Below are 26867 nucleotides of genomic sequence, written 5' to 3'. Positions count from 1 at the left end.
GTATCATCGGGTGCCGGGTGAGTGTGGTCCATTGGGTGGGTATGGACCATGGGGTGGGTGTGGCCAGTTGGGTGGGCATGGCCCATTGGGTGGGCATGGCTGCGGTGGGCATGGCCACCTCAATGTTGCTCATGAGGAAGGATGCCTGTGGGGCCCAGGCAGGGTTGGGGGAGATCCAGGGGGTCTCTGGTGGGTGGGACAGTGGGCAGGAAGCTCATTATGTGGGGTGAGGTGAGGTGAGGCAGGGGGCAGGGCAGAGTGCCATTGCTGCAGGGCAAGGCAAGGTGAAGCAGGGGCCAGGGTGGCTGCTGCCTGACACCATCAGCCCCCACACACAGCGAGCCCATGGGGGCCATCTGTGTTCATCAGCAGCCACAGCCTGCCAGCCCTTTGGTTTCAGCATGATGTGGCTGTTTGCCATCTCATGCATCGCACCCAATGCAACTGCCATGAGGCTGCGGAAAAAGCTGGATGGAGGTAAGGAAACAGTATACTGGTTTCTTACTGCTGCCCAGCTTGTTCCATGGCCTCATGGCAGTGGCACTGGGCAGGAGGAGGCAAACGGCCAGTTTCAGCCTCCAGCCACGGCCATTTGATGCCTCACGTGTCGCACCCAATGCCACCGCCATGAGACTGCAGAACAAGACGGGCAGAGGTAAGGAACCGGTATACCAGTTTCCTACTGCCACCTGGCTTGTTCCATGTCCTCATGGCCATGGCATTGGGCAGAAGGTGGCAAATGGCTGGTTTCAGCGCGATGTGGCTGGGACGCTGCAGATAGCTGGCTGGGGCTGGGCTGGGCTGGGGCCAGGCAAGCCACAGCCTCCCTGCTTGCCCATCCACTGGCCGGGGCTGCCTTTACTCACACATAAGCATGGTAGATGAATGTCCAGCTGTGTGGCCTTTCCAGCACATTGTAGAGGAAATTCTGGAGCTTGCAATAGAAAGCATTCCTCTTGGGCAGCTTCCTGCTGACAGCTAAGTGGGGCTTGCTGAGGATCGAGCTGCGTTTGCTGCCACCACTACCACCTTTGGAGCCAGGGATCAGCAGGACCCCATTGCAGGAGGACTTGGGGGTGCCGGGGTCCAGCCCCATGAAGCCCACCTTTTTCTCACCTGAGCTGCGTGGATACATGCCCCAGTTGTGTGACTTCTGCACCATCTTGCAGAGGTGGCGGCGGTGCAGAGGCTGATCACAGGCTCAGAGCGAGCCCAAGCAGGGCAGACAGCCAGAACGGGACAGCAGTATGGCAATGGCAGAGCCAGGCAGTACTGTGGTGGTGGCGGCGGCTGGGTCGCTTTGGCCAAAGCAGCAGCAGTGGCGGCGGCAGCACAGATGAGGCAAAGAGTGGTGCCCTCAATCTGCCCGCCCTTTTTTTTTACCAATAGTCCCACGAACATGCAGCAAAGGCTGAGAAATGAACAGAGAAACAGAATGCAGCTGAAAGGCATGTTAGTAAAAAAAAAACACTTGGGAGAGGGGGGGGTGCAGCAACCTTACCCTGCACGAGTATTGATGCAGGTTGCTCATGAAGGCCTAGGAATGGGGTGATGGCGCACATGCCCACAGAAAGGGCTCTGCATGCCACCTGTGGCATGCGTGCCAAAGGTTTGCCACCATGAGCATAGATGAATGCACCATGAAACCAATATATTTGCTTCTCTCACTTTATGCTAGGGTTACCCTGAAACAAGATGAAAGCATCATCATCCTTCCGGCAGACAAAGGCAGACTGATGGTAGTAATGGACAAGACTGACTACATCAGCAAAGCCCAAAACCATCTCAGCAACACCAAAATCTATGAAATAATCCCCAATGATCCAACAAAATAGCTAGAGAACAAAAAAAAAGACAAGCTAAGAAAAATGGAAAAAGAAAAACAGCTAACACCAGTAAGAGAAAGCACATGCAACCATAAGACTCCTCAACACCCAGGTTCTTCAGACTCTCCAAAAAACATAAGAATGGAATCTCCTTATGCCCTTATGTGTCTCTGCAAGGAACACCAACATAGAAAGTAGCAAAAACCTTGCAGAGGAAACTCAGACACCTGGTCAATGACTCAATCCAATCAATAAACTCCCCGGAACAATTTCTCCAATGCAGCAAAGACACCAAGATAAACAAGGAAGAAATTATGGTCTCCTTTGACATCATCGATCTCTTCATCTCAATTGACATTGACCTGGATAAAGAAACCATACACCACTAACTCAATAAACACCATACCGACAAAGATGATGGTTTTTATTTCTGAGCATGCCCAAGATGGCGGACGTGCGTGGCTGAGCTCTGTCTGGAGCTTTGGCAATTTTAGCAATGTGGCGACCCTGGGGAGCTTCACAGTGATATTTGTGTCCTGTGAAGGTATCGGGTGAGGATGAGGATGAGGACAAGGTGAGCTGAGCTTCGGTGCCTGCCTTTGGAACGCCTATATTGTTTTCCTTGGCTCTGAGAGCCTGGACTCTCCGAGGGCTCCGAGGACTCCGAGGACTCTTTGAAGACTGTCAGCTGAGCCCGGAGGAGCCAGGAGGAACCCGGAGGAGTTTCTGGATGGCTTGGTGGACATAGAAGAGCTGAGCAGAGCCCCGTGCTGTACGGCGCTGACCAGCTGTTTGTCGGTGCCGCAGGGGCCCAGCGAACTCCGATGGAGGCTGTTGGATGTGGAGGAGCTGGGCGAAGCCCCGATGGAGGCTGCTGAGGTACCCGAAAAGATCCAGATTTTTCGCTGGAGCTCTGCTCAACGTGGCGCCGACCGGCTGACCATCTATGCAGTGGGGGTCTCGAGACCCCCTCTACGGAGCCTGGTGGCGTTCCTGAGACCTGTGACACCCGGATTAATTTTTTACAGCTCGGTGGTGCTCCGGAACGCCTTCCTGCTGCTTAGGGAGCCATGTGTTGTTGGACTGACTATGAATCGCGGCTTGGAGCAGTGGGGGGGTGAAAATGCTGGAGTGGTGGAGATGTCGTCTGGCTGGTGTCCGAGATGGCTGATGGTGAAGGGAGTTGGCCTCTCTAACATGGTGACCTGGCCTGGTGGTGGAATGCGGACGCTGTTGCCTCGGACGTTTGTGAAGCAAAATTTAATCCCTGCGCTGCCAGAAAATGACTAGACCATGTTGTGGTTCCCTCCTTGGCTGACTATCATCCGGTCTTTTTTGCAACATGGAATTGATTTATACAACCGGAATCTCTCCTACCATTTTGTGACTATACCGGCTTATTAATCCTGATGTATTTTATAGATTCTTTTGCTCTAACTCCCTCCTCTTCACCCCCCTCCCCTATAATTTTGGAAGGTCCGGGTTATAACCACTGTGGGAGAGTGGTTAAGATTTTACATCTGCTGCCTCCCAGAGGTGAGAGCTCTGGGTGGTATTGCTCCCCCGGTTTTATGTACCAGGCTGCTCCCCGGCCCTGACTGCCGTGAGAGGGCAGGATTCGATCTGTTCCGGGGTTTCCCAGCTCTAGTGGCAGTGGAGCTGGGCTGGCACTCTGGTCATTTGCCTTCGACTTATTTATTTTGAGATCCTCCCGTATCGATCTGGTCTGCCTTGCTGCCTTTTTTGTCGGACTTGTTTAATAATCATGCGTCTGACTTATTCTAGCACGGTCTTACACGCCCTCAGGGGGGCCTCCCATCCTGGGAGCGACCCGCCTTACTCTTTACACCTCCTCTTGATGAAGGGCCTGATTGTTGGGACCCTGAGAGATGGTTGGGCACAGGTAGGGGCCTCCGATATAAGCCAATTAAGAGGCCCCTGGTTAGTTTTTTGGTTAAATTTTTTAGGAGGTTAGGGAGGGGGGTGGGAACTTCTTTTGGTTGTTCGGATATGGGGGGTAGTCCAACGACCGTTGTTCAGGCCAGGGCCGGGATTGATCGCGGAGGGGAGGAGCGGGGGTCGGTTGCCCCCGGGGCTCCAGGGCAAGTCGTGGGATTACCCATTCCCATGACGTTAGGGAATGGCAGCAGGTGTAGGAACAGAGGGCCGTATCGATCTCAGGGAAGGCCTCTCCGCTACTTGCAAGCGGTGAGGCGCTCCGACCCTCTTGTTCCGCCCCGAGGTCCCGGGAGTGAGGATGTGCAGCCTCCTGAGCTCCAGCTGGTGTACTTGAATGCCAGGTCTGTTGTCAATAAAGCTCCTCTCGTCCGTGACCTGGTCGAGTGTGAGCAGGTGGACCTGGCTTGCATCACGGAGACTTGGTTGGGCCCAGAGGGCAGTATTCCTCTGGCTGATCTTTGCCCACCAGGTTTCCGGGTGCTACACCGGCCTCAGGCTCAGGGTAGGGGTGGGGGAGTGGCCGTTGTTATGAGGGAGACCTTGTGTCCGCGGGAGGCCACCGTTCCGCAGATAGTCGGGTGTGAGTCTCTCTTTTTGAGATGCGGCCCTGGTGCACAGTTGGGCTTGCTGCTGGTGTACCTTTCACCTAGTCGCGCAGCAGCAGCCCTGCCTGAGCTTCTCGATGTCCTCTCTGGGTTGGTGGTTGAGTTCCCGAAACTTATAGTTTTGGGGGACTTCAATCTACCATCTCTGGGAGGATCATCTGAGTTGGCTCGGGAGTTCATGGCTTCCATGGCGGCCATGGACCTGACGCAAGTAATTTCAGGACCGACTCATGAGGGAGGCCACACCCTTGACCTAGTTTTCTTATCTGGTCAGTGGTTAGATGATCTTGGTGGGGGCTCCCCAATTATTATGCCCCTGTCATGGACCGATCATCATCTCCTGCGGCTAGTCTTCCGTTTTGCTACCCCCCGCCGTGGGTGTGTGGAACCAGTTAGATGGTACCACCCCAGACGCATAATGGATCCTGAGAGGTTCCAGGCAGCACTGGGGTCCCCACCTGCCTCCCCCACTCACAGCTCGGCAGATGCCTTAGTGGAAGCCTGGGAAAGGGCAGCCACTGAGGCTCTTGACCGAGTTGTACCCTTGCGGCCCCTGACACGGTGCAGATCCCGTCGAGCTCCATGGTTCTCCGCGGAGCTCCGGGAGATGAAGCATCAGAGACGGGGCCTAGAGAGCAGTTGGAGATCCAGCCGATCCGAATCCGACCGATTGCGACTAAGAACCTATATTAGGTCTTATCTCGCTGCGATAAGGGTGGTGAGGTCTAATCACTTCGCTACACTTATCGCGTCTGCAGATAATCGCCCGGCCGCCCTGTTTAGGGTGACTCGCTCCCTCCTTAATCAAGAGGTGAGGGAGGAACCCTTGCAGGGTCGTGCCGAGGAGTTTAACCATCATCTGTCAGACAAAATCGGACCGGTCTGGACTCTGACTGGGCAGAGTCTGACGATCAGGACACGGGCGGTCTTGTCGATATCACCTGGGAGGAGTTTGATTCTGTGACTCAGGAGGAAGTGGACAGGATTATGGGGAGGCTGAGCTCCACCACATGTTTATTGGACCCGTGCCCTTCCTGGCTGGTTTATGCAGCCCGGGAGAGGACACGCAGCTGGTTCCAGGCAGTTATATCAGCTTCTTTGAGTGAGGGTAGCTTCCCTGCCGTCTTGAAAGAGGCGGTGGTGAGGCCTCTCCTCAAGAAGCCTGCCTTGGACCCAGCTGTATTGAACAACTCTCGTCCGGTCTCCAACCTTCGCTTTCTTGCGAAGGTTGTTGAGAGTGTGGTGGTGCATCAGCTCCCTCTGGTCCTGGATGAAGCGGATTATCTAGACCCGTACCAATTGGGTTTCAGGCCCGGGCACAGCACAGAGACGGCATTGGTCGCGCTGGTGAATGATCTCTGGAGGGCTCGGGACAGGGGTCATTCCTCTGTTCTAGTCCTATTAGACCTCTCAGCGGCTTTCGATACCATCGACCATGGTATCCTGCTGCGGCGTCTCAGGGGATTGGGAGTGGGAGGCACGGTCCTACAGTGGTTCTCCTCCTATCTCCAGGGACGCTCGCAGTCGGTGTTGACAGGAGGGCAGAGGTCAACCGCGAGGTCTCTCATTTGTGGAGTTCCTCAGGGGTCGGTCCTCTCGCCTCTCCTGTTCAACATCTACATGAAACCGCTGGGTGAGATCATTCGTGGCTTTGGAGTTGGGTATCATCAGTATGCTGATGATACCCAGCTTTTTCTTTCTACCCCAAACCACCCCAGTGATGCCCTCAACGTTATGTCCCGTTGCCTGGAGGCAGTTCGGGTCTGGATGGGGAGGAACAGACTTCAACTCAACCCCGACAAGACTGAGTGGCTTTGCATACCTTCATCCCGGGTCTATTCGGATATTCCATCTCTCACTATGGGGGGTGAATTATTACCCCCCGTAGATAGGGCTCGCAACTTGGGAGTCCTCCTAGATTCACGGCTCACCTTGGAAGATCACATGGTGGCTGTGACTAGGGGGGCTTTCGCCCAGGTTCGCCTGGTGTGCCAGTTGCGGCCCTATCTAAACCGGGATGATTTATGCACGGTCACTCACGCGCTTGTGACCTCTCGTCTAGACTACTGCAATGCTCTCTACATGGGGCTTCCCTTGAGGACCACCCGGAGGCTCCAACTGGTACAGAATGCAGCCGCGAGAGTTGTGTTGGGAGTCTCCCGATACTCCCATGTCACACCTCTGCTCCATGAGCTGCATTGGTTACCAGTTGTCTTCCGGGTGAGATTCAAGGTACTAGTAATGGTGTTTAAAGCCCTACATGGCAGGGGTCCGGAGTACCTTAGGGAACACCTGCTGCCGGCGTCTACTTCCCTCCGCCCTGTGCGTTCCCACAGAGAGGGCCTCCTCAGGGTGCCACCGGTCAGAGAATGTCGACTGGTGGCCCCCAGGGGGAGATCCTTCTCTGTGGGCGCCCCAGAGCTATAGAACCAGTTACTGGTTGAGCTCCAGACGGTGCCCGATCTTCGCTCCTTTCGCCACGATCTAAAAACATACTTGTTCGAGCAAGCCGGCCTGGCCTGAGGGGGCACTGGTGGGGTTTTTATTATTTTTATTGGGGTTTTTAGTATGTATTAACTGTATTTTTAATTGGGCATGTATTTAATTACTTTTTATCTTTTGTAATTTCTGTGTTTTATTCTTGCCCTGTTCACCGCCCTGAGTCCTTCAGGAGAAGGGCGGTATAGAAATATTAATAAATTAAATTAAATTAAATTAAATTACAGAACATTCCATGTCCACAGAAACCATCATGAAACTCCTGGATCTATGCCTCAACATATACTTCAAGTTCAATGGAAAAATCTACAGGCAAGTACAAGGTACCCCAATGGGATCATCCATATTTGACCCCAGCCAGCATTTGACACCAGCTGGCAGTCAAATGCCATGATCCCAAATCCTTAATCTCTACCCACACTGACACCAAACAGTACCAGTTCAATTGGAGCAACACAAAAATAATCAGCTACGCTACCACCTACCATACTCATGAGTTCATCAAAGCTTGGCACTCCACAAACAATTCCATCAACAGACACATTGATCTACAACCAGCCTACAAACCTCTCATAATCGAAATCAACCACATAGCCAATGAGACAGCACCAATCCTCAACTAACCCATGCAAGCCCCCTCTACCAGCAGTTCATTTCACAGTGACCCTGACCTGATGTAACCTCCCTATCCCAAGACTCACTAATGACTCACACCTGACCCATACAAGATCCATCACAGACCCTCATTTGACATACCCACACCTGAAATCCTTATAAACAGAAGAACACTGACACTGACATCCCCTTAACTCTGCTGAAGATGTTACCTAGCCTGGCAACAAAATTTTCAGAAACCAACCCACAAGCTGAGAGAATGAACCTTCACTTTCATAAGGTTACCCTCCACAAAAACTTTTCATAAAGCAAGGGAAACCTGCACAGTAGAAAATGATGGATTTATAATGCACCATAATCTGGATGATGCAAGTAGAAAAATAGGGACAACTATGGTGGGAAGGTAACAGCGCTCCATGCGCCTTTGGCATCTAGCCATGCCGGCCACATTACAACAAGAGATGTCCTCGGACAAGCGCTGGCTCCTTGGCTTTGAAACGGAGATGAGCACTGGCCCCTAGAGTCAGAAACGACTAGCATGCATGTGCGGGGGAACCTTTACCTTTTACCTTTAATCTGGATGAAAGTGTAGTGAGTGTTAGTCAAAGTAAGGAAACTGCTTTGCTTCTGAGAACAGATGCCGGATGGCAGGGACTGACAGCAAGGAACCAAGGAACAAACTGTGCATTTATTTTGCCCTGAGCTTCCTTGGTTAGCCTGATGATCCAAGACAGGATGAAAGGTTCTGTCATCAGTGATAAAGCAAGATCAAAGTCTCAGCTTTGCTGGCTTTTGTAGTAAGAATGGGGAGAATGCTGTCTTTTCTTCCTTAGGGAGGAAAATGTCTTCAGCTAGCTCTAAGATAAAGAAAACACCGTGCAGGTATTTTAAAATTCAGGTTAAAAAAAACCCTCTTCAAATAATCCCTCTGAATGAAAAAGTAGCTTTTTTGCCATAATGCTGACATCTGCTCATAAATCATTGACACAAAACCGTGAAATTTTGGCTTTTCCCTGAAATATTCTATTTCAAATGAATGTCTGCCATACTGAATATAAAAAGTCATGCAAACCAAATAAATGATCTGGAAACAATGTGGGTTTTTCCCCCTAAATCTGCACAGGATTTGGTACTGATTTTGTTGATATTACTTTTATTAGAAAAATAAATATTTCATTGCTGGACTGGTATCAGATTCAACTGTTGTGGAACAATAGTTCATGTCCAAATACCTGAAAAGTCACTATTGATATTTGCTCTATTCTCCTTACTAGTATGCACAATGCCTAGGGATTGACAGCTCTTGTGCCGCAGAAAGCTTGAGATATTGTGAAAAAGTTGATGACCATCTTGACCAGGGCTTTTCAACCAGTGGTACGGGTACCACCTGTGGTACATTGGCACCTGGCAGGTGGTACATGACATCCTAGAAAAGTGGTAACGGGGGAGGGGAATGAGCTGAACCGGTGGCAGCACCACACAAGTCTGAGCGAGAGATGGCTGGAGCTGCAGGGCTGTCAGGGCTCAGTGGAAGTGCCAGGATTAGCACTTCTTCGGGGCTGTCAGGGCTCAGCGGAAGTGCCAGGATCAGTGCCAGGCTCCAGCTGGAGCTCGGTGCTGATCCTGGCACTTCTAAGGCCAGAAGAAGTGCTAATCAGCTGGAATGTTGCAACATCTCCAGGGTCTTGTGATTTACATTCAGAAGCTTGGCAACTGATTCATATTTATGATGGTCACAGTGTCCCAGGGTCATGTGAAGTGACCAAAACCTTCTGCAACCACCCAGCAGACAGGGGAAATAAAAACCAAGCACCCTCCACCCCACCCACACTGCCAAACCTCAACAGTGAGGACAACAATGAAAACCTCGGACAAGAGGAAGAGTGCTGCCGGGTGGGCAGGCAGGTGTCTTGCTCAGCTGTGGCTTGGGGGGGCACTTTTTTCAGTGCCATTGTAACTCGAACAGTCACTAAGTGAACTGTTGTAAGTCAAGGACTACCTGTACTTCATCACTTTTTTCCTTCTTTTTTTGTCATCAAGTTTTTGACACCTTCCTAGTCAACTGGTGGTACTCGGATGTTGCCATATCCTAAAAGTGGTATAGTGGGTGAAAAGATAGAAAAGCCCTGATCTTGACAACATGGGCCTAGATTTTATTTACTTTTTTTTTTTAAAAAAGCTTATAAATCATCATCATAAAAGTTGAAAATGAAATCCAAAATATCACTCAGAAAAAATTACATGTACATTTGTAATATACATATACATCGGTGTTGGCAGGGGGGCAGAGGTCGACCTCGAGGTCTCTCGTTTGTGGAGTTCCTCAGGGGTCGGTCCTCTTGCCTCTCCTGTTCAACATCTATATGAAACCGCTGGGTGAGATCATTCGTGGTTTTGGAGTTGGGTATCATCAGTATGCCGATGATACCCAGCTTTTTATTTCGACCCCAAACCACCCCAGTGATGCCCTCGACGTGATGTCCCGTTGCCTGGAGGCAGTTCGGGTCTGGATGGGGAGGAACAGACTTCAACTCAACCCTGACAAGACTGAGTGGCTGTGCATACCGGCATCCCGGGATATTCAGAACATCCCATCTCTTTCCATGTGGGGTGAACTATTATCCCCCGTAGATAGGGCTCGCAACTTGGGAGTCCTTCTAGATTCACGGCTCACTCTGGAAGATCATATAGTAGCTGTGACTAGGGGGGCCTTCGCCCAGGTTCGCCTGGTGCGCCAGTTGCAGCCCAATCTAGACCGGGATGCTTTATGTATGGTCACTCACGTGCTCGTGACCTCTCGTCTGGACTACTGCAATGCTCTCTACATGGGGCTGCCCTTGAGGACCACTCGGAAGCTCCAACTGGTACAGAATGCAGCCGCGAGACTTGTGTTGGGAGTCTCCCGATACTCCCATGTTACACCTCTGCTCCGTGAGCTGCATTGGTTGCCAGTTGTCTTCCGGGTGAGATTCAAGGTACTGGTAATGGTGTTTAAGGCCCTACATGGCATGGGTCCGGAGTACCTTAGGGAGCACCTGCTGCCAGCATCAACTTCCCTCCGCCCTGTGCGCTCCCACAGAGAGGGCCTCCTCAGGGTGCCACCAATCAGAGAATGTCGATTGGTGGCCCCCAGGGGGAGGTCCTTCTCTGTGGGCACCCCGGAGCTATGGAATCGGTTGCCGGTTGAGCTCTGGATGGCGCCCGACCTTCGCTCCTTCCGTCGCGATCTGAAGACATTCTTATTCGAACAAGCCGGCCTGGCCTGAAGGGGGATGGGTTGGGTTTTTTATGTCATTTTAATATTTGTATTTACTGTTTTTAGCTGGGCATATGTTTAATTTTCTTTTAACTTTTGTATTTTTGTATTTTTTATATACCGGTATCTGCCCTGTTCACCGCCCTGAGTCCTTCGGGAGAAGGGCGGTATATAAATAAAATTATTATTATTATTATTATTATTATTATTATTATTATTATTATTATTATTATTATTATTATTATTATTATTATTATTATTATTTTGAATTTCATAAATTATCACACAGTGATGTATGTTATCATAAGAGTCAATACAAAAATGTCAAAAACAGTCAGATTTACAAAATAAGAAAATCAAATAATATTTTTATGGGAAGAAAATAAAATTAACTTCAATAAATCTTACTTTTGAGTAGACATGACTAGACTGCATTTTAAGTTAGGGAAATGGCATCAGCTCATTTGGGTACAGCCAGGTTCAAGTGAATTAAGTTCTTCTCCAACATTTTTGAGCCAGTTTGGTGTTAAGGCATGAGACTTGAAACCAGTAGTGTATGTGTTCTAGTGTTAATTTAGGCACAAAGCGCATTAGATGACATTGGACCAGTCCTTCTCTCTCAGTCCAGGTGCAATGGCACACCACTTCCAAATCTTGCCAAGAAAACTTCAGGGACTAATCCCAGTAGTTACCAGAAGTAAATACTGATTCAAAGACACCTATAGTCCATTCTATGCATACTAGATGGATATTACTCTGATTTTCTTCTTCTGTGTCTAGATCAACCTTTAAACGGCCAGAATGAAGCCACCTTCTTGACTTTGTCATTCACCAAAAACAAATCATTATTGGTACATGTTTCTGGTAATAGCTGACCTACCAGTAGATGGACAGGGCTCTGTTTTTCTTCATTACTCAAAAGGAAATAACCTCATCTTGGTAGATTATAGGCAGTTACATAGATTGCCAAATGATATTCCATTCAACACTAGATTTCTTGACAGGTGATGGAATGGAAACTCCAAGAAAATGAGACTGAAAAAATATATCAAGATGATTTACATGCAGAAGGCATCATTTGTACAACTAAGTATGCACAATTTCTAAAGTCCTCAGCCTGAAAAATTAGCTTGAGTATCAGAAGTGACTGGATAGGAAAAATGGCAAAACAAAGTTAAAGACTTCAAGATAACCGTTAGAAACATACCGTAATAGATATTTTACTAGGATTCTAAAGTTGAATTAGAAGAAAGGCCTTGTTGCATTAAGACTTGATTAGAATACACAGATTACTTTGAAGTTGTAAGTTAAAAAAAGAACACTAGAAGAATTGAAATTTATCCAGAAACAAGGCATAAGGTCTCCTTAGCTAATATGAAATGAAATACAGTAAAATCGCACTTGAACATTAAAGGATAGAATATATATCTAATATATTGTGAGTTGGAGCTGATTATAGCTCTTGGCCCACTTGTTTAGGTCAGTTCAGCATCGGGAAGATGAATGAAAATGGCCAATGCCTGCTGGAGTTTTGCTGGTACTATAGTTTTTGTGTTAGCAATACATTCTTTAAAACAAAGCCTCAACACAGAGTCTCTTGGAGACATCCAAGATCGAAGCATTGGCACCAGCTCGACTTGATTCTTACCAGGTGCTCCAACCTTCCCAGTATTACAATCACATGCAGCTTCCAGGGTGCTGATTGCGATACAGACCACTCCTTGGTGTGCAACAAAATAAAACTGAAAACAAAGAGATTGCATCACTTGAAGAAGAAAGGAAGACCACGAATCGACATCAACAAGACCCGCAATCAGGGCAAAGTAGAGGAATTTGCACAAGCACTTAAGGAAACTCTGCCAGGCCCGGCTGAAGCAGAAGCATCTGAACGATGGGAATATTTCAAGAATGCTGTTTATAACACCATCTTGTCAGTATTTGGTAAAGACAGCAGAAAGACAGCAGATTGGTTTGAAGCCCATTTGGAGGAGCTGACACCAGCCTTCGAGGAAAATTGCATATAAAGCCTGTTCCAGTGAGCACAACCTAGAGGTTCTGCAAGCTGCTCATAGCAAAGTCCAACAGACCACCAAAAGATTTGCTAACGATTATTGGCTGCAGCTTTGCTCTCGGATCCAGATAGCAGCTGACACAGGCAACATCAAGGAGATGTATGATGGCATCAAGCAGGCCCTAGGTCCAACACAGAAGAAATCTGCCCCTCTGAAGTCTGCAACAGGCAAGGTTATCCAGGACCAAGCACAGCAGATGGCACATTGGGTGCAGCACTACTCTGAGTTATATTCCAGAGAAAATAGGGTAACTGAAGAAGCATTAAATAATATTGAGGCCTGCCTGTCTTGGAGGAGCTTGATAGTGAACCAACTTTAGAAGAACTAAATGTGGCCCTGGACTCCCTTGCCTCTGGCAAGTCACCCAGGACAGACAACATCCCTGCTGAAATTTTGAAGTGCTGCAAAGAGAACATCCCCACTGAAATCTTCTGTCTTTGTTGGAGGGAAGGTGGAGTACCACAGGACATGAAGGATGTAAATATCATCACACTGTATAAGAACAAAGGCGACAGGGATGACTGTAACAACTACTGCGGCATCTCTCTTCTCAGTGTTGTAGGGAAGCTGCTTGCCCATGTCATACTGAAGAGGCTCCAGGTGCTTGCAGAGAGAGTCTACCCAGAATCACAGTGTGGATTCCGAGCCAACAGGTCCACTACTGATATGGTATTTTCCCTTAGACAGTTGCAGGAGAAATGCAGGGAACAAAGTCAGCCACTTTTCGTAGCCTTCATAGATCTTATGAAGGCTTTTGACTTGGTTAGTAGGGACGGCCTTTATAAAATTCTCCCCAAGATTGGATGTCCACCTCAGCTCCTCAGCATCATCAGGTCCTTTCATGAGGAAATGAAGGGCACTGTAGTTTTTGATGGCTTAATATCATATTCCTTTGACATTTGAAGTGGAGTGAAGCAAGGCTGCGTCCTCTCACCAACTTTATTTGGGATCTTTTTTGCTGTCATGCTGAAACACACTTTTGGAACTGCAACAGAGGGTATTTATCTCTGGACCAGAGCAGATGGAAAACTCTTTAATCTCTTTAGATTGAGAGCGAAGTCTAAAGTCCAGCTGAAATGCCTATAGGATTTCCTCTTCACTGACGATGCTGCCATTACTGTTCCCTCTGCCGAAGATCTTCAACAACTTATGGACTGTTTTAGCACGGCCTGCCAAGACTTTGGACTAACAATCAGCCTGAAAAAAACACGCCATGCATCAGGATGTGGATTCACCTCCCTGTATTACAATTTCTGCACAAGAACTGGAGGTCGTCCATGACTTTGTGTACCTTGGATCAACTATCTCCGACACTGTCTCTTTAGATACTGAGCTGAATAAACGTATTGGTAAAGTGGCCACCACATTTTCCAGACTTACAAAAAGAGTATGACTTAATAAGAAGCTGACAGAACATACAAAGATCCAGGTCTATAGAGCATGCGTCTTGAGCACACTCTTGTACTGCAGTGAGTCTTGGACCCTTCACATATGGCAGAAGAGAAAATTGAACACCTTTCATATGCGCTGTCTCCGACATATTCTTGGCATCACCTGGCATGACAAAGTTCCAAATAGCGCAGTCCTGGAATGTGCTGGAATTTCTAGCATGTATACACTATTGAAACAGCAACATCTACACTGGCTTGGGCATGTCGTGAGAATGGCTGATGGTCGGATTCCGAAAGATCTTCTGTATGGAGAACTAGTGCAGAGAAAGCACCCCAGAGGGAGACTAGAGCTGCGATATAAGGATATCTGCAAGAGGGATCTAAAGGCCTTGGGAATGGACATTAACAGCTGGGAAACTTTGACCTCTGATTGTTCAGCTTGGAGGCTAAAGATGCAGCATGGCCTTCTCCAATTCGAAGAGACACTTGTGCGGCAGGCTGAGGCAAAGAGACAGTCCCAGAACCAGCAAAATCTGGGGACTGGACAGGGGACAGACTGTATCTGCCCTCAGTGTGGAAGGGACTGCCACTCTCAAATTGGCCTTTTTAGCCACACCAGATACTGCTTTAGGACCTCTTTCCACAGCACGATACCATAGTCTCTCGAGACTGAAGGATGCCAAAGAATACTCTGGTATAATCACAGTAAACTGATAATGTCACCTGACATATGTATAATTGCAAGTTTATTTTCACAAAGAGAGATCCAAAATAAAAAAATATATTAAATTACCACCTAATTTAAATATCAGTGAAGAACAAATGGTGAAAATGGTGATATAATGACAATGGAGCACAATGGAAAAAGCTTGAGGAAAACAAGTAGTTGAAAACCACTGTCATTCTCCATCTATGAATGAGATAATATGGAAAAAAAGAAACAAAGGAAATTGAAAATTATCTTTCCATTATTCAGTAATTTACTCTCATATATCAATCATAATCCCCACTGATTTCAGCATTACTTCCTTTCGAATATGGAACAATATTACCATGCATGATTTTATTTGCCATGATTATGATTCCCTTTTCCAAATTTCTTCCTAGGGTGAGGGCTATGTGCTGGGCACACAGAATGCTCCTATATTTGGCTTAGTCCAATCTGCAATTTTCAAAATACATGAGCCACATTATAACACAGTTATCTAATGGCAACAATTTAACGTCAACTTGTCAAATGAGCATGGCTGCGGCCATCTTCCTTATTCATTTTCAGTTGACACATTGAAAGGAGGGAGGGGGGATTGCCAGGTGCTTCGCTAGTCTAAAATAAACTTTTAAATAATCCAAAATAATCCAAGCCTATGTTTAACTGAAGCTGTTACCTTGACTATTGCTTAAAAAAATAAAGAAGCCAAACCCCTTTTAGAGTTGCAAGGCACTTACAATCCAAATTAGGATTTCAACCTCGGGAGTTCTAACCCTTAGAAATTCCAGACCCAGAGAGTCAGCCTGGCAATCCTCATCAGAAGGGAGCCAGCAGCAGCCATTGTTTCCAAGTGTAGTCTAGGTCAGCGTTTCCCAACCTTAGGAACTTGAAGATGCGTGGACTTCAACTCCCAGAATTCCCCAGCCAGCTATGCTATGCTGGCTGGGGAATTCTGGGAGTTGAAGTCCACGCATCTTCAAGTTCCTAAGGTTGGAAAACGCTGGTCTAGGTGGCTAGTCTGCAAACAACAGACGTGTATTTATGCTACCCGCATACAGCGCACCCTGGTGGTCAAAGCGTGAAATTTACTGAAGTCCTCTAAAATATCCAGAAAATTCTCTGAGTCTTCCCTAGTCATGGCAGAGTCTTCTAATGGGCCAGAAGAGCTGGTCCATCCAACTAACCTCAACTTGTGTGCAGAACATGATGTCCAAAATTTAGAAAAGGAAGAAATATCTCAGACACCTTATGCCTTGAGGCAACAAAGAAAGCCTACTGTAGCCATGTGGTCGAGCCTGATGGAAAATTGGGATAGACTCCATCAATGTCATGAAAAATCCTGGGAGAGGTTGCAGAAACTCTGTGAAGTATCCAAAGCATTCACTCATTGGAAGAGAACATGGAAGGGCTTTTCATTCAATGGACAGGTTATGAATGCTGCATCATAGACATCCAGTCGCAGTTAGGAAATCCAACACTCAAAGGGGTAATACAACACCTCAAGCTGATAAACAAGGAGCATGAGAAGTTCCTAAAGTAAAGGTAAAGGTTCCCCCGCACATGCATGCTAGTCGTTTCCAACTCTAAGGGCCGATGCTCATCTCCATTTCAAAGCCAAAGAGCCAGCGCTTGTCCGAGGATGTCTCCGTGGTCATCTGGCCAGCATGACTAGACACCAAAGGTGCACAGAACGCTGTTACCTTCCCACTGTAGTGGTCCCTATTTTTCTACTTCCATTTTTACATGCTTTCGAACTGCTAGGTTGGCAGAAGCTGGGACAGGTGCTCACTCTGTTATGCTGCACTTGGGATTCGATCAGCCAAACTGCCAACCATCTGGTCGACAAGCTCAGCGTCCTAACCCACTGAGCCACCGCATCCCTGAGAAGTTCCTACAAAGTAGTAAACACCTCCCCCAAACCAATCTTCAGGCAGACACACCGAGCGAGTAGGCCAAGTCTGAAGTGACCCATCGTTCACATGCGCCATCCCAGCAGTCACGTGTAGCTTCCTCTTACTCCTCTAAGATAGCTTCATCTTTTCATCTTAAGCCACAGCTGTCTCAAGCGTATTCCAGAGTGTCACAGCCATCTTCTGTCTCAGGCTCCTCCCATCCCTCTAAAGCATCTTCTTGTCATAGCCATTCATCCCAAGTCTCAAGGGCAGAGAGCTTTGCCACTCAAGCTGCACAAGCATGAATCGATGCTGCAGCGGCGAAAGCAGCTCTATGTGAGGCACAAGCAGAGCAACTGCAACAGGAAGAAATGGTCAAACTGAAAGAAGGAATAGCCAAAGCTCAGGTCAGCCTTGAGTTTTTACAGCACAAAAGGGAGGCAGTAGAGATAGCAACAAAAGCTGCAGCTTTACAGGCAGAAATTGAAGGCACTACCTCCATGCACAATTTGGAAGGGCCAGAAAGTGGAAGCTTGTACAGCCACATCAAGGCCTATGTGGATGACCAGAATGTGCTACAACATGAGCAGAAAGGAGCGACGTGGTCGACCACAAATCTCCCAAAACCAAGTGAAAAGGAGGAGTATCTCAACCACCAAATGTGCAAACCACTCAGAAAGCTGACATTGTATCATCTGAACCATGAGACCTCCCCCTTGGATCTGTAAAACTCACCCAAACAAACCAAGACCCAAGGGGTAATTGGATTAGCCCATCTGCAACAACAAAGACTCCTCAGCAGGTGGGCATACAAGAAGCCATGATTCCTAAGTTCAATGCAAAGGCAGAGGAATTCTGGCTAGACCTTCAAGGCGATTTGAAAATGGATTGGCAGCGAGGAGAACAACCCCCATCTGGGTCATGGGAAGATGCCCTCATCAGGAAGTACTGTGCAGAAAACTAGCAACCATCTTTAGGACATGTCCCTGCTCTTGGGAGCAATGCCTATGAGGATCAACGAGAAGCCACTAATCGTGCTCCTAATGACTCCAACACCATACCACCTCAGCCTGACTACAACCCCTATACAGCACCAATGTATCCTCCAATATCCTGGAGAAGAAGGTTGTATTTGGCATCCAGGGATGTGCAGAAATTCTCTGACAAACTGGGGAAGGAGTATTTATTATGGAAACGTATCTTCAAGAATACCATTCGTGACAAAGGGTTGCAGCTAGCCAAAGAGCGCAGATATATGATAGCATGGCTGGGACCAGAATGTACAGAAGTAGTGAAGGACATCTACTCATCCCAACTAGGTAACCCAGACACTGCCCTTGAGCAAGCTTGTGATATGCTCAATCAGCAGTATGGCACATCCAAATTGACAAAGTCCTCGTTCTTGGATCGTATCAATGAATTCCCTGAGATCAGTATCAGTGAACCTCGCAAGCTGTGGAAATTCTCTGCCCTCCTTACACAGCTGCAGACAGCACAAGAACATCCCACCTTACCAGGACTTATCTGTCTTGACCAGTTCAGGACACAAAAGCCTATCATTCAAAAACTACCACAGCAGTTAAGTGGATTGAGTTATCTGATGCTTACCAGGCAAGGAACTGAGACAGAGATTCCCCCCTTTGCTGTTCTTGTAGAATTTGTTGCCCACCAAACCAAGCTGTGCAACAACCCTCGACACCTGAGCATTAGAGAAAAATGGTTTCCAGCTGCCAAAAGGACTAGTCAGAATTCTGGCACAACCAAGGGTCCATTCCAAACTGCAAAGGAAAAAACCCTTGTATCCATGCATAAAACAGAGGTTGCTACCTTGCCCACGAAGAATTCAGATGAGCAATTGGAGAAAAAAGCTCAATCTAACCTCTGCAAACAAAGAAAGACCTGATCTGTCCATTCCATAAGTCCTCACATTCTCTGAACAAATGCAGAGAATTTGGAAAGAAGTCCCTGGACAAAAGAAAAGCTTTGATCAGGGAGTACAAGATCTCCTACAAGTGCCGTAGTCTATGGAACACATGGCCAAAGCTTGCACAGCTAAGGTGAAATGCCACCTATGCGAGTGACAAGCACCCAGGAGCCCTGCATCCAGACTCTGAGCTGCTACAATGAGCTACTTCTACTCCTTCTTCGACCAAAGAGCCTCAACATGGTTCCAAAGCACACCCAGAGGTGACCGCTAGTGTCAGTTGCACGTCAATATGTGATGACTCACCATTCCCTTGTTCATGCCACCAGATCTGCTTAGCTAAAGTCTACCCCGCCGGATGCCCAGAAGAAGCCATGAAGATGTATGTAATATTGGATACACCAAGCGATTGCTCACTAGCTAGGTCACCATTCTTTGACCTCTTTGATGTCCCAAGTGAAGAAACACTTTTCACTATATCAATGTGCACTGGCCCCAGAGCACAGAGGGGAGGAAAGTCACTGGACTCTGCATAGAGTCATTAGATGGGAGGCTCAGCTAATCTCAATGTACACATAGTTGTACTTTGACAATAAAGGTTCATTTCATTTCACAGTTCCAACTGCCGCCATTGCTAGAATAGGATGCCTTACCAGATAATCACAGTCAGATTTCAACACCAGAAGTAGCAAGCACCATACCTCACCTGACACACATGGCTGATCACTTTCCTGCCCTAGATCCTGAAGCTGAAATCCTGCTTATGTTGGGAATAGATGCCCCTGACACTTTTGCTTACCATGGAATGGTCAGAGGCCCAATAGGCTCCCCAATTGGCTTTAAGACAGAACTTGGATGGGTCATCTCAGGAACGGTTTGTGTGGATCAGCTGCAAGCTCCAACCCAGGTGAATGTCTCAGCGACTTTTTTTTTAAATTCCATTTATATCCTGCCCTTCTCCAAAGACTCAGGGCAGCTTACAAGCTTAGCAATGGGAGAGCATCCCACTTGAAACCATGCCAAGAACACCTCATGCTTTTGACAATCAAGCCCATTTTAGGAGCAACAGTGTTCCAAACCAGCAAAGATGACAATGACTTGGCCTTGTCAATAGAGGACAAAGAATTCCTGCGGCTCATGATTAAGGAATTCCTACAGGATGCCACCGGGAGTTGGGTAGCCTCACTACCCTTTCGCATACCCAGGCAGCGCCTGCTGAACAACCATAAGCAAGCTCTCTCTCACCTCAAGAGTATGAGGAGAATCCTGAACAGGAAGCCCAAAATGAAAGTTCATCTAGTGGAGTTCATGGATAAGATGATCCTGAGCGGACATACTGAGCTTGCCCCATCCCTGAGGAAAGGTGAAGAATGTGGTATCTACCATTCTTTAGAGTGTACCATCCACAAAAGCCAGATCAGATATGAGTAGTCTTCGATGCCAGTGTGCCGTTCCAAGGCATCTCTCTGAACAAAGTCCTTCTTACAGGGCCTGATCTCACCAACAGTCTGCTCAGTGTGTTCATCTTCTCAGAAAGGAAGCTATAGCAGTCATGGCTGATATCCAACAGATGTTTTATTCATTCTATGTCAGGAAAGATCATCGCAATTACCTGTGCTTCCTGTGGTTTAGCGATGAACAGAGCCAACAAATAACAGAATACAGAATGCGAATGCACATCTTTGGGAATGGTTCTTCCCCTGCAATTGCTGCAACACACCATTTGTGTAGGCAAAGCCAAATACGGTGCAGACACCAGATGCTTTGTAGAACGGGATTTCTACATTGATGATGGCCTAAAATCTGTACCCATTCCAGTAGAAGCCGTCAATCTATTACAAAGGACATGCCAGATGCTAGTGGCAGCCAACCTTAGGCTGCACAAAATTGCATCCAACAGTGAAGAAGTGTTGGAAGCCTTCAGTCCTGAAGACCATGCTAAAGGTTTACAGGACCTCAATTTTGGCACAGATGCCTCTCTTATCCAATGAAGTCTCAGTCTGTGTTGGAACTTGAAGAAAGACATCTTCACCTTTAGAGCTCCAGCACAGACCACCGTCTTCACAAGAAGAGTAGTTTTGTCAAAGGTGAATAGCCTGTTCGACCATCTAGGGTTTGCTGCACCTGTAACAGTCCAAGGGAGGCTCCTTCTGTGCGCACTTTCCCAAAGCACCACAGACTGGGATGAGCCGCTTCCACCAGAACAAAAGCAAGACTGGGAGATGTGGCGTAGATCCCTAAGTTGTCTCCAAAGTGTCCACATCAGGCACACATATGTTCCCATTTCACCTGCTGCTGCAATGAAGAAAGAGTTGCATGTTTTCTCAGATGCTTCAATGAAGGCAATAGCAGATGTAGGATACATCAGAGTCTACAGTGGGGAGAGCAACATTTATGTTGGTTTCGCTGTGGGAAAGGTGAAACTGGCACCACAACAAGGTCACACCATACCAAGGTTGGAACTCTGCAGTGCCGTTTTGGCTGTAGAACTTGCAGATCTGATAATGAAAATGATAGACCTTGAGCTACAACCCACCACCTTCTATACAGACAGCAAGGTGGTGTTGGGCTACATTCACAACCAAAGCAGACGCTTCTATGTCTATTTAAGCAATAGAGTAGAAAGAATCAGAAGATCTTCAAATCCTGAGCAATGGAGGTATGTGCCAACAGATCAGAATCAAGTGGACCAGGTTATGTGGTCTATTCCTGCATCACAGTTGGCAGAATCAATCTGGCTAAAGGGTCCTCAGTTCTTGGCTCGTCCAGACAACCAGATGTCACAGAGACCAGAACATACGAGCTTCTACACCCAGATCACGATACTGACATTCAACCTCAGGTACCCAGCAAATTGCTCAGACAGGATGAGAAAATGACTGTCCAGGCCATCTGCTTGTCAACAAGGATCAAGTGTCCTGGTTCCAATTAATGAGACATCAAGGAGACAGAGAAAATGCCCCTTAACCATCACCTAGAACCAGCTTGCTTCGAACACTTCTCCAGATGGAGACCTCTCGCATTGGGTGTAGCAGTGATCATTTGTTTCCTGCATCACAAGATAAGCTTTCCAGACAGCTATCTCCAAGCCAAGAGAAGGATTCTACAAAGTGTGCAACAAGATGCATACCTGGTAGTATTCAAGTGTCTGAGAGCTAAGAAGTTTACCCCTAGGTCTAGTTCGTTGCTGAAGTTGAACCCATTTCTTGATAGTCATAACTTACTTCGAATAGGGGGGCATATAGATAAGGCTAAAATAACCCCAAACATCAAGCACCCTGTCATCCTTCCCACTCATCAACATGTAATGCACCTGCTGGTCCAACACCACCATGAAACCGTCTACCATCAAGGCTACCACATCACAGAAGGTACCATCAGAGCTGCTGTACTCTGGATCATGGGAGCCAAAAGGTGCATCGCTACCGTTTTGTACAGGTGCCTGCATTTTTGCAAACAACGGGGCATGACACAACACCAGTTGATGGCTGAGCTGCCACCCAAGCGCCTTAGTTCTGGTCCGCCATTTACCAACATAGGCCTAGACATTTTTGGGCCTTGGTCCGTGACTGTTCGTCAGACCAGAGGTGGTCAAGCTAACAGCAAATGTTGGGCTGTCCTTTTCACATGTCTTAGCATTTGAGCTGTTCCCATTGAAGTCATCGAATCCATGGACACTTCTTGCTTCATCAATGCTCTAATAAGGTTCCAAGCCTATAGAGGCCCAGTTAAGGTATTTAAATTTGACCGCGGAACTAACTTTGTAGGAGCCTGCAAGGAATTACCGATTGAAGAAGGCACTCGCCTCGATTCAGTAATTGATGAATATCTAAAGGCCCAAAACTTTGTACGGACATTTAACCCTCCCCATGCATCCTATATGGGAGGAGCATGGGAATGCATGATCAGCATAACCCGCAAAATCTTGGATTCCATGTTGACAAAAACTCCCATGCTGATGCATGAGATCCTCACCACCCTCATGGCAGAAGTGGCAGCTATCATCAATGCTTGACCTTTGGTTCTAGTTTCCTCTGATCCTGAAAATTTATTTATTTATTTATTTATTGGATTTATATACCGCCCTATTCCCGAAGGACTCAGGGCGGTTCACAGGGCAAGTTAAAAACAATACAAAAAGAGAGAATAAAATAAGATTAAATTAATACAAGCCCACAAAATTAAGATAACATTAAAATTGAAATTTAAATTTAATTTAATTTAATAATATAATATAATATAATTTAAAATCCCTCAGTCCAGGCCAGACAATTCAAACAACCAGGTTTTTAAGTCCCGGTGAAATGAGTGAAGGTCGGGGGCAATCCGAAGTTCCATCGGCAGTTCATTCCAAAGGGCGGGCGCACCCACAGAGAACGCCCTCCCCCTGAGAATCACCTGCCGGCAATCTCTAACCGGCGGAACCCTGAGGAGGCCTTCCCTGTGGGTGCGCACAGGACGATGGGAAGCTGATGCTGGCAGCAGGTGCTCCCTAAGGTAATCCGGACCCATGCCATTTAGGGCTTTATAGGTCATCACCAGCACCTTGAATCTCACCCAGAGGGCAACTGGAAGCCAATGCAGCTCACAGAGAAGAGGTGTTACATGAGAGTATCGGGAAACTCCCATTACTACTCATGCAGCTGCATTCTGCAGCAGCTGAAGCCTCCGAGTGATCCTCAAGGGCAGCCCCATGTAGAGAACATTGCAGTAGTCTAACCGGCCACCTTGCTAACCCAGAAGAGAGGTAACTGGCCACCACCATTAGGGAACTTTGTTCCCAAAGATATGTATAAACAACAATGGATACAAATTTAACTGCTTGCCAACACCCTCTGGAAGTGCTGGAAGCAAGAATACTTGTTTACCCTTCAGGATCACCACAAATGGAAGACCAAAGAGCGTAACCTCGAAGAAGGAGACCTTGTCTTGTTGAGAGACAAGGACGTGCATCAGAACCCACGGCCCATAGGGCTTGTGCACCAAGTAACACCAGCTGCCTGCAATTAGTGCAGGTTCGAGTCCCACCAGGCTCAAGGTTGACTCAGCCTTCCATCCTTCCGAGGTAAGTAAAATGAGGACCCAGATTGTTGGGGACAATTAAGCTGACTTTGTAATAATGCCACTTGTGGGGGTGTGTGAAAGCCCTAATAAGCAGGCATATACATAGAATGAAGGCTACTGCTAAGCTTGTAAGCCGCCCTGAGTCTTCGGAGAAGGGCGGGATATAAATGGAATTTAAAAAAAAAGTTGAAGTCCAGATCTTGAAGCCACAAGAGTCAGGTTGTGACTCACAGACTTTCGCTAAATGGCTTTACACCAGATTGATCACCAACCTGGTACTACTCTTGAGGAAGACCGAACTTGAAGATTGAACATTGAGCTATGCATATTTTGTGTCTACCTCATACTTGTGAACTATGTGAACTCAATATTTTAATGCCGTTTATTAAAATATACTATTTTTTTCCAGACTTCTGGCTGAATCTAGAAACTAATAGAGATGTCATTGCTTTAAGAAATTCTATAATTATATTAAAGTGATGGCACCTTTTATTTACACTCATCCAGAATGCTGGCAAAAGTCAAGCTGTTTTAATGAAGGACAACGGAACCAAGAGATACTTTTCTGAATTGTTTTTAAAGTACATACAGTTTCATTTCTATTTAAGGTTGAACCTGAAGACCTATCAGTAACATAATATAGCAGCTGCCATGCTTTCATAGAGAGAATAGTTTGTTTTTGTAGGTCTGAGTGTAAGTCTTTGAGTGGCTCAGAACAAGACACTGAAGAAGGAATAATTTTAAATTTATTTCTGTGAACTAGATTTTTATATTCTTCAATATGTTTTTTTATGGAAACTAGTACAGTAGGGCAGGAATGTTGCAAATTCTTAATTAGTAAGTTCATAGGCATATCAATCAAGTCTTTCTGATCTCTGGAACCAATTTTGCTGCCTAAAATGACATAATTGTCTCTTGTACATTAAAAATGGAGCTGAAAATGCCCTTGTGAATAATGAATGTGAATAGACTTTCATTCTCTGTGAATTCCTCTGGTGAGAATATTTGTGGCCCCATTTTTAAATGTGTGTAGCAGTCACAGTGCAAGTTACATTTTCCAGTAATTGGCTATTATCTGTATAACAAGAGGAAATTTTTAAAAATGATCTAAGTACCTGAACCAACCATGTTATATGACGATGACGAAATAGACTTACACATGCTACCTTGGCTGAAAAATTCAGGAAAGATATTCACACTGACCAGAAAAAGCAGATCTCATCTCCTGTAGGCCACAATAACTGTCAGGGCATTGGAGAGCTTATTGCAAACTCCAGCATAGAGAGAGAAGCTGCAAAAGATAACATATTTGCAGAACCAAATAGTCAGGGCTTTTTTTTCTCATAGAATGCTCAGAATGGAGTTCTGGCACCTTTTTTGATGGATTTTTTCAACTTTTGTTCAAGCTGTGCTACTCCATCTATTGGCTTTCAAAAGCCAATAGGAATTGCTGCTCAGCACACCAAAAGACCCAGCCAGCAAACGTTGCACATGCAAGTTGTCTGCAATGAAGGCGAATTGGCAGGAACTTTGCACCCTCCCTGCTGCCCAACTACACCATCTCCTAGTTGTAAGGAAGAGACAATCAAGAGTGGGAGGTGGGGATCAGCACTTAATTCTGCCCGGCCGAAAAAGTGGAGTCCATGTGCACTCCTGCCTTGTGCTCACCCGTGTCAGCCAGGCTCTCCATGCCATGCTGCAGCATGGAGAGCCTGGCATCAAAGCACGGAAAACATATGTGCACCTGCCTTGTGCTCACCTTGTGTCAGCCAGGCTGACCACAAGTCAGAAGGAGAAAACGCAGTGGCAAAGAAACCCCCTCCTCAAATAACTCACATTTCTCAAGTCCACCCTGCCCTCTGTGAGACCCTTGGCCTGGATAACATTAAAATTGAAATTTAAATTTAATTTAAATTGATGGTGATGCATGAAGGTAAAAGGTACCGTCTGGCCACTGTGATGCAGGCGCGTGATTTTTACAATAACGTTTTAAAAGCAACCCCACTATCACTTCTGGAAGCTGCAAAGGGATCTGGAGAAGGAGAACATCAAGAGGCTGAAGATGGACAGACAGAGGAGAATGGTGCTGGAGGAGACCAAGCTACAACTTCTTTGGATGATCCTAGAGAGCAGAGGGTGACACGTGCTGCTTTAAAACGATCAAAAAAAAAAATAAAAGAACAAGATTAGCAGAAGTCTATGGAATTTCCAAAACGTACTTACAGCTAAGCAGTGGGAGGAGCACGGACTAAAAAAGATAGTCCTATTAAAGCAGTGCTCCAAGAGCTTTGGGATGATATGCATGGCAATTAAATTTTTAACTTGGAACGTTAATGGACTAAATTCACCACAGAAGAGGAAGAAAGTTTTTCAATATTTAAAACAATTCAAGATAGATGTTATATGTTTGCAAGAAACGCATATTAGGGTTGTGGATCGAACCCAAGGTTGGGCACGCAATTTGTTGCTTCTGCAATGAAGAAGAAAAATGGAGTGGTTGTTTATGTTAAAAGTGCTTTAACAGCGGACTTAATTGAAGCAGATAAGCATGGAAGATACGTTATGATAGAGTTGCTGCTAGAAGGTAAAAAGATGCTTTTAGTTGGATTATATGCTCCTAATCAACAACAAGCTGACTTTTTTTAGTTTATTTCATACAAAGCTTACCCAGTTGGATTATAAATCTTTTATTTTTATGGGGGATTGGAATGGTGTTTTGGATGTACAGATGGACAAGGCTGGAGCTTTTAAGCGCGTCCCAAGTCATGCTAGACTGCCTAAATCCTTTTTTGAAATGAAGGATGACTTGGAACTGCGAGATATTTGGCGTGAAAGACATTCGCATGAAAAGGATTATACTTTTTTTTCTGACAGATATCAATCTTTTTCTAGGTTCGATTTTATTTTGTTGACTAATGACTTTTTTTCAAGGATTAAGAAGGAAGGATTTTTTTGAAATTAATATGAATAAGGGCACCTCTATGGACATGGTTTGGGATGCTAGCAAGGCCTATATGAGAGGGGTGTTGATATATATGAACAATAAACATAGATG

Source organism: Vipera ursinii (genome assembly GCF_947247035.1).
Source record: "Vipera ursinii genome assembly, chromosome: 7".
In the NCBI taxonomy this organism is placed as follows: Eukaryota; Metazoa; Chordata; class Lepidosauria; order Squamata; family Viperidae; genus Vipera; species Vipera ursinii.
The sequence above is the reverse complement of the archived record's forward strand: the minus strand, read 5'-3'. Positions refer to the sequence as shown.